The following is an 8,820-nucleotide window of genomic DNA, read 5'->3' on the forward strand; positions in this document are numbered from 1 at the left end:
TGCATGGAGCACTGGGTGTTGTGCACGAACAATGAATCATGGAACACTTCATCTAGAACTAATGATGTAATGTAAGGGGATTAACATAAGAATAAAAAAAAAATTCAAAAAAAAAATGACTTGGATGGAACTAGAGGGTATTATGCTAAGCAAAATAAGTCAGTCAGAGAAAGACAAAAGCATATGATTTCACTCATATGTGGAATTTAAGAAACAAAACAGATGAATATAGGGGAAAGGAAGGAAAAAGAAAACAAAGAGGGAGGCAAACCATAAGAGACTGAACTCTAGGGAACAAACTGAGGATTGCTGGAGGGGAGGTGGTTGAAGGGATGGGGTAACTGGTCATGGGCATTAAGGAGGTCACTTGAACCTGGATGTTGTTTGCAACTGATGAATCACTGAATTCTACCTCTGAAACTAATAATATAGTACATGTTAATTAAATTGAATTTAAATAAAAAAATAATTCTTTTATACTTCACACCCTGCATGATTGATGGAGAGAGGCTGTCTTTGAATCACAGGGCTGAATTCCTTGTGGTGTCTTGGTGTAGACAGGGGGTGGTTTAGCAGGTTAAAAGTTAAAGCTTACAAGGTGTGCACATGGGACAGCACAGCCAAGATTCCAAGATGGGTTTCCATGTTCCTCACTGGAAGAACAAGGAAGGGAAAAGATAGGAACTAACAAATCTCTGCCTTGTCTCACAGGATAGAATAGACTTCTGTTCTATTTTCAACCTTCATTCCTTGCACAGTCCTCAGTTCAGTCCTTGTCAGGCTTTCCTCACATTTTGCTGAACCCAGAAATCCAGATCTGCACATCAAAAGTTGATGAGTCCAGGCTTTTAGTGGAAATTAGTTTACTCATCACTCTGACTGTTTAATTCACAAGGCCAGTGAGCCCTGGTATACCCCAGCTACAGTGAAAACTTTTTATTGTTCTGTATTATGATTATGATTATGATTTTGTTCAACAAGGCATAGAAAGAGAAAAAACACAGGTTCTGGTGATTAAACATACTGGAGCCTAAACCCAACTCTACCATTTAATAGTCTGTGACTCTGAGCAAAGTAACTTACCTACTTATGTGTCAGCTTCCTCATTTGTACAAAGGGATAATAATAATAAATTAGGTTATGTTTTAATGAGATAAATGCATAAAAAGCACCCAGCATGATGCTAACAGAGAAATAATTCCACCTGCCCTCCCCTTCAGTTCTGAAATCATTTTGTCAACTAGGCCTATCCTCTGTCGATGGAATATGGAGGCTTACACTCAGGTATAGAGATGTCCAAGAAAGAGAGCTGTGTGTGTGTACATATACGTGTGTACAGGCAAGGGATTATCTTTTCATTTGTTTCAAAACATAATTAAGCATATAATAGATTAAGTGGTTATCATAGTTTTAGGTGTTCATTGTAATATATGTTATTTATAGTTTTCAAATTGATTTCATGTCCATTATTTTAATGGTCTTACAATAACAGTAATAGGGTAGGGGTTTCCCTTATTTTATAAAAGAAGATATTGAGACTCTCAATGGTTTTTCCAAGTTCATCCTTCAAGGAAGTGATAGAGACAACTCAGTCCATTCTTAATCAGTGAGAATTGCTTCATTCTCAGCAGCAAGACATAACCTTTTTTTTTTTTTTTTTGCTTAAATTAAACCTAGCTCAGGTATCCCTCCACCAAAGCTGTCAGGCAGCACAGGGACTGTCATCTTTCAAGGGTGCATTCCCTTTCCTTGGATTAAACAGCTCTTTGGGGAGGATCTTTTGCCATAGTGGTCACCACTGGCATTGCTCCTTGGCTAGGCATGAGTGATCTCCTTAAGGGTAAGAAGCTCCCCTAGAGCACCATTACCTCCTTAATGGGTTCAGCCATGGGAACACTTTCTTGACCTCTTAAGGTCATACCTTCAGGGCCACCTTCACAGGCTTCCCCAGTGGTTATCTACTGCCATGCTGCAAACTACCTCAATACATGGTTCTGCTGAGGTGATTCAAATGGTGGAATCTGGAACAACTGGAGCCTGGCCAGAACTCTCTCTCTCCTCCCCCCTCCCCCATCTTACCATTTTATGTGGCTAGCCTGGGCTTTCTCATAGCAGGACAGCTTCTGGGGAAATAGGGCTCCAGGTTCCAAAAGTGTTCCCAGGGACAAGCTGTAGAAGCTGTTCCTAAGGCCTGGGTTCAAGTGCTGTGGCATAGTATCACTTTCTATTGGTCAAAGCAGCCCCACATCCTGTCCAGATTCAAAAGAAGAGGGCATAGTTCCATAAGTTCCATGGTTCCATAGGTGGAAGGAGTGTCCAAGAATTTGTGACAATCCATAATTTGCCACACCAAGTTTCTGAGATCCTCATACTTATGGGGAATTGCATTCCATTTTGCTCATGTGTCTATTCACCATGGATGAGTTATCTTTAAAGGGTGTTTATCCTTGAGGTATAATTCCCTCAATTCTAATACTAGGTCCTCTGTCTCATGACCAAGATGAATGAGGTTTAATCACTTATTACTTACATATCCAGGTCTCATTTCCTAAAACTGCAAAAGTCTTAGCTATTCTGACAGATGTGAAGTGATATCTCATTGTGGTTTTGATTTCCATTTCCCTGATGTTGAGGGATGTTGAGCATCTTTTCGTGTGTCCATTGGCTGTCTGCATCTTTGGAAAAATATATATTCAGGTCCTTTGCCCATCTTTTAATTGGATTTTTTTAGTGTGAGTTGTGTGAATTCTTTTTTTGGGGGGGTGGTTGGCTAACATATAGTGTAATATTAGTTTCAGGAGTAGAATTTATTTATTTATTTTTTTAAAGATTTTATTTATTTGACAGAGAGAGACACAGCGAGAGAGGGAACACAAGCAGGGGGAGTGGGAGAGGGAGAAGCAGGCTTCCCGCGGAGCAAGGAGCCTGATGCGGGGCTCGATCCCAGGACCCTGGGATCATGACCTAAGCCGAAGGCAGACACTTAACGACTGAGCCACCCAGGCACCCCAGGAGTAGAATTTATTGAGTCATCAATTATATATAATACCCAGTGCTCATCACAAGTGCCCTCCTTAATCTCCATCATCCATTTAGCCCATCCCTCTGCCCACCTCTGCTCCAACAACCCTCAATTTGTTCTCTATGGTTAAGAGTCTGTTTTGTGATTTGCCTCTCTCTTTTCCCCCCTATGTTCATCTGTTTCATTTCTTAAATTCCACATATGAGTGAAATCATATGGTATTTGTCTTTCTCTGACTGACTTATTTTACTTTTAACATAATACACTTTAGCTCCACCCACATCATTGCAAATGGCAAGATTTCATTTTTTATGGCTGAGTAATAGCCTATTGTGTGTGTGTGTGTGTGTACCACAATTTCTTTATCCATTCATCAGTCGATGGACACTGGGTCTCTTCCCATAACGTAGCTATTGTTGATAATGCTGCTATAAACATCAGAATACATGTGTCCCTTTGGGCGCCTGGGTGGCTCAGTTGGTTAAGCGACTGCCTTCGGCTCAGGTCATGATCCTGGAGTCCCGGGATCGAGTCCCACGTCAGGCTCCCTGCTCAGCAGGGAGTCTGCCTCTCTCTCTGACCCTCCCCCCTCTCATGCTCTCTATCTCATTCTCTCTCTCAAATAAAAAAAAAAAAAAAAAAGAATACATGTGTCCCTTTGACTCAGTATTTTTTTTATCTCTGGATAAATACCTAGTATGCAATTGCTGCATTGTAGAGTAGTTCTATAGCTAATATCCTCAGTGGGGAAAAACAGAGCTTTTCCTCTGTGGTCAGGAACAGGATAGGGATGTCTACTCTTACCGATGTCATTTAACATAAAACTAAAAGTCCTAGCCTCAGCAATCAGACAACAAAAAGAAATAAAAGGCATCCAAGTCAGCAAGGAAGAAGTCAAACTTACACTATTCGCAGACAACCTGATACTCTATGTAGAAAACCCAGAAGACTCCACCAAAAAATTGCTAGAACTGATAAAGTTGTTGGATACAAAATTAACGTACAGAAATCTGTTGCATTTCTATACACCAATAATGAAGCAGCAGAGAGAGAGAAATCAAGGAATTGATCCAATTTGTAATTATACCAAAAACCATAAGATATCTAGGAATAAACCTACTAAAGAGGTGAAAAATCCATACTCTAAAAACCATAGAACACTTATTAAAGAAATTGAAGATGATCAAAGAAATGGAAAAACATTCCATGCTTATGGATTAGAAGAACAAATATTGTTAAAATGTGTATACTACCTAAAGCAATCTACACATTTAATGCAATCCCTATCAAAATACCACCAACATTTTTCACAGAGCTAGAACAAACAATCCTAAAATTTGTATAGAACCACAAAAGACCTTGAAGAGCCAAAGCAATTTTGAAAAAGAAAAATAAAGCTGGAGGCATGGCAGTTCAGGTTATGTTACAGAGCTGTGGTGATCAAGACAGTATGTTACTGAAACAAAAACAGATACATAGATCAATGGAACAGAATAGAGAACCCAGAAATGGACCCTCAACTCTATGGTCAACTAATCTTCAACAAAGCAGGAAAGAATGTCCACTGAAAAAAAAGACAGTCTCTTCAACAAATGGTGTTGGGAAAACTGGGCAGCAACGTTCAGGAGAATGAAACGGGACCACTTTCTTACACTATACACAAAAGTAAATTAAAAAATGGATTAAAGACCTAAATGTGGTAAAGGAAACTATCAAAATCCTAGAGGAGAACACAGGCAGTAATCTCTTCAACATCGGCCATAACAGCTTCTTACTAGACACATCGCCAGAGGCAAGGAAAACAAAAGCAAAAATAAACTATTGGGACTTCATCGAGATAAAAAGCTTCTGCACAGTGAAGGAAACAACAAAACTAAAAGGCAACCGATGGAATGGGAGAAGATATTTGCAAATGACATATTAGATAAAGGGTTAGTATCCAAAATCTATAAAGAACTTATCAAACTCAACAACCAAAAAAACAAATAATCCAGTTAAGAAATGGGCAGAAGACATGAATAGACATTTTTCCAAAGAAGTCATACAGATGGCTAACAGACACATGAAAAGATGCTCAACATCACCGATCATCAGGGAAATACAAATCAAAACTACAGTGAGATATCACCTCACACCTGTCAGAATGGCTAAAATTAACAATGCAGGAAGGAACAGATGTTAGCAAGGATGCTGAGAAAGGGGAAACCTCTTGCACTGTTGGTGCAAACTGGTGCGGCCACTCTGGAAAACAGTATGGAGGTTCCTCAAAGAGTTGTGTAAGTTCTTTATATATTGTGGATCTAACCCCTTATTGGATATCTCATTTGCAAATATCTTTTATTTTTCAGTAGATGGCCTTTTTGTTTTGTTAATGGTTTACTTCACTGTGCAGAAGCTTTTTATTTTGATGCAGTCCCAATAGTTTATTTTTGCTTTTGTTTCTCTTGCCTCAGGAGACAGATCTAGAAAAATGCTGCTATGGCTGATGGCAGAGAAATTACTATCTGTGTTCTCTTCTAGGATTTTTTATGGTTTCAGGTCTCACAATTAGGTCTTTAATACATTTTGAGTTTATTTTTGTGTATGGTGTTAAAAGGTGGTCCAGTTTCATTCTTTTGCAGGTAGCTGTCCAGTTTTGCTAGAACCATTTATTGAAGAGAATGCCTTTTCTCCATTGTAAATTCTTGCCTCCTTTGTCGAGGACATGTAACTGTGTAACTATGGGTTTATGTCTGGGCTTTCTATTCTGTTTCATTGATATCATTTTGAATGGCCAACATCTAAAAGACAAGAAATAACAAGTGTTGACAAGTGTGTGGAGAAAAAGGACCCCTCGTGTGTTGTTGGTGGGAATGTGAATTGGTACAGCCACTGTGGAAAACAGCATGGAGATTCCTCAAAACATTGAAAATAGAAATACCATATAATCCAATAATTCCACTATTGGGAAATTACGCAAAGCAAATGAGAACAGTAATTTGAAATTATATATACATCCTCATGTTTATTGCAGCATTATTTACAATAGTCAAGAATGGAAGCAACCTAAATGGCCATCAGTAGACAAATGGAGAGGCGCCTGGATGGCTTAGTTGGTTAAACGTCTACCTTCGGCTCAGGTCATGATTCCTGGGTCCTGGGATGGAGCCCCATGTCAGGCTCCCTGCTCAGCAGGGAGTCTGCTTCTCCCTCTCCCTCTGCCTGCCACTCCCCTTGCTTGTGCTCTCTATCTGTCAAATAAATAAAAAAATCTTTAAAAAAAATAGAAAAATGGATAAAGAAGATGTGAGATATAATATATATAACATGAAATATTACACAGCCATAAAAATGATGGGATCATGCCATTTGAGACAATAGAGATGGACCTGGATGGTATTATGCTAAGTGAAATAAGTCAGACTGAAAAAAACAAGTACTATATGATTTCACTCATAAATGCAATATAAAAAAACAAGTGAATAAACAAAGAAAAAGCAGAATCAGACCTATAAATATAGATAACAAACTTGATGGTTACCAAAGTGGAGGGAGGTGAGGGGTTGGGCAAAATGGATGAAGAGGAGTAGGAGATACAGGTTTCCAGTTATGGAATGAATAAATCATGGGGATAAAAGGCATAGCATAACAAATAGTGTAATAGTGATGTATCCAGACAGACGGTAGCTACAATTGTGGTAACCATAGCATAATGTATAAACTTGGCGGATCACTATATTGTACACCTGACACTAATGTAACACTGTGCGTCAACTATATTAAAAAAAAATCCTGTAAAATGTCTTCCCACTTCTTGGGGTTGGGATTGGTAGAGGGAGATACTTTTATTATGTTGTGGTAAGTCAACTTTCTTCAAAAAAGGGATTCTTCCAAATCAAGCCCCAAACTTCTATGTTTTTGTGTCCTGCTAATTTTAATTCTCATTAAATCCTCCTACTATATATACTATATATATAAGTTTCATGGGTGTTGACTGAGTAAGTGAATGAGTGAATGAGAGAATACGTAAATTGAAGGCATGCATATCTGTCCTTCGAAACAAGGATAGCATTAATTAACAGGACTAAATACTAAGGCTACTGTCTATATCAACACAGACACCCAGTCCTCAAGGGACTTTGACAGTCATAGTTTCCTAATGCTAAAACACAGTAATTCAGGTGCAGGATGCTAAGTACATGGACTTTCAAGAAATGGCAGCTGGCTTTGTTTTCTCTTGTATAATAAGACTTTCAATGGCAGCTCACTGTGATGATGAAGTCATTGTTAATTCTTACATGGGAACCCTTCAGGCAAATCTCTTTAAAGCACTAATTTCTGAGATAACTCAAATCAGACATCAAATTGTACTTTTCATAAAAACTCAATGAAACATCAAGCCAAAGGCAGGACAGATGTTGCCCTTATGAAATGATCAGTGGATTGCTTGCTAAAGGTTCATTTATAGGTACATCATTTCATGTAATATGCTTGTTAGTACATTCAGAATGTCTGGCTAATGGGGTGTTTCAGTAGTTCCCAGGTCTGGGGCGGGGCCCTGGCACCTGTATTTTTCACAAGCTCCTTAGGGGATTTTGTTACATATCAATGTTTGAAAGTTAATCTACCTGGTATACACACACACACATGCATACATATATTTGTATATACATTTATGCATACGCATACATACACACACAAACACACACACCTGTCCCAAAAACACAGAAGTAAAGAAGCCGAGAATTTGAGGAGTGAGATAGTAAGAAGGTTAAAGAGAGAAAGGGTGAAAAGAAAATTTCTAACTGGTTGTTCTTCTGGCTTTAATTTCATCTTATCTCCAGCACATTCTCCATTACGCTAGGAATAGTCACTCTTCTAAACCACAAATCTAGTCATCTTCTTTTGCTGAAAAAACTTACGACAGTTTCTTATTACATGTGGAACAAAGTCTACATTATAGATCATGACTTTGAATGGGGACCCTCCTATCTTCTGAGATCCAAATTTTCCATTTCCCATCTCATGTTTAGTCTAGCCATCCTTGGCTACTTTTCCACTTGTTAAATAAGCCTCTTATTTCCACGTTCCTATGCCTTGCTTTAAGCTTTCTTCCTAGAATGCTCTTCTCTCAACCTGAATTAAGAGGTATTTGTACTTTAATACTAAGCTAAATCTCAAGTTATTGACCTTTCCTGACACTATCTAATATTTTAAGAGACAAGATTTAAGAGAATTTATCTTCCAGGTCAATACTTGCAGATTTTGGGGGTCTGCATTTTGAGGTAAGGTCATCATTCCAGGGATTACTAGAAGGCAACGTTATTGAAAATTACGTGGCCTATAGGAGCCACACTGGAATTTTTTTTAACTCTCAAATTTGCTAATGGTAATATTTACCTTAAATATATGCAGAACAGATAATTTTTTTAAATTTTTATTTATTTATTTTGGGGGGCATGGCAGAGGGAGAGGGAGAGAGAATCTCAGGCAGACTTCCCGCTGAGCACAGAGCCCGTCTCAGGGCTCGATCCCAAGACCCTGAGATCATGACCTGAGCTGAAATCAAGAGTCAGCCACTTAACCGACTGAGCCACCCAGGTGCCCCAGGACAGATACTTTTCATTCCTACTTTATGTTCAAGACTTTTAGGGCCTGAGAGTATACATCCAAGTTTTAAAAAGGTTAATGTTCTATTTTGTCTGGAAAAAAATCATGTAGCTCTGCACCCATACAAACCACCTCCATGCATTTTCAATGCTGATAGAAGAAAATCACAACTTTCTAGTTTTTTCCCACATCTCAAGATAAAAATTGTG

Source organism: Leptonychotes weddellii, chromosome 15 (assembly GCF_054177405.1).
Source record: "Leptonychotes weddellii isolate Sample4059 chromosome 15, ASM5417740v2, whole genome shotgun sequence".
NCBI lineage: Eukaryota > Metazoa > Chordata > Mammalia > Carnivora > Phocidae > Leptonychotes > Leptonychotes weddellii.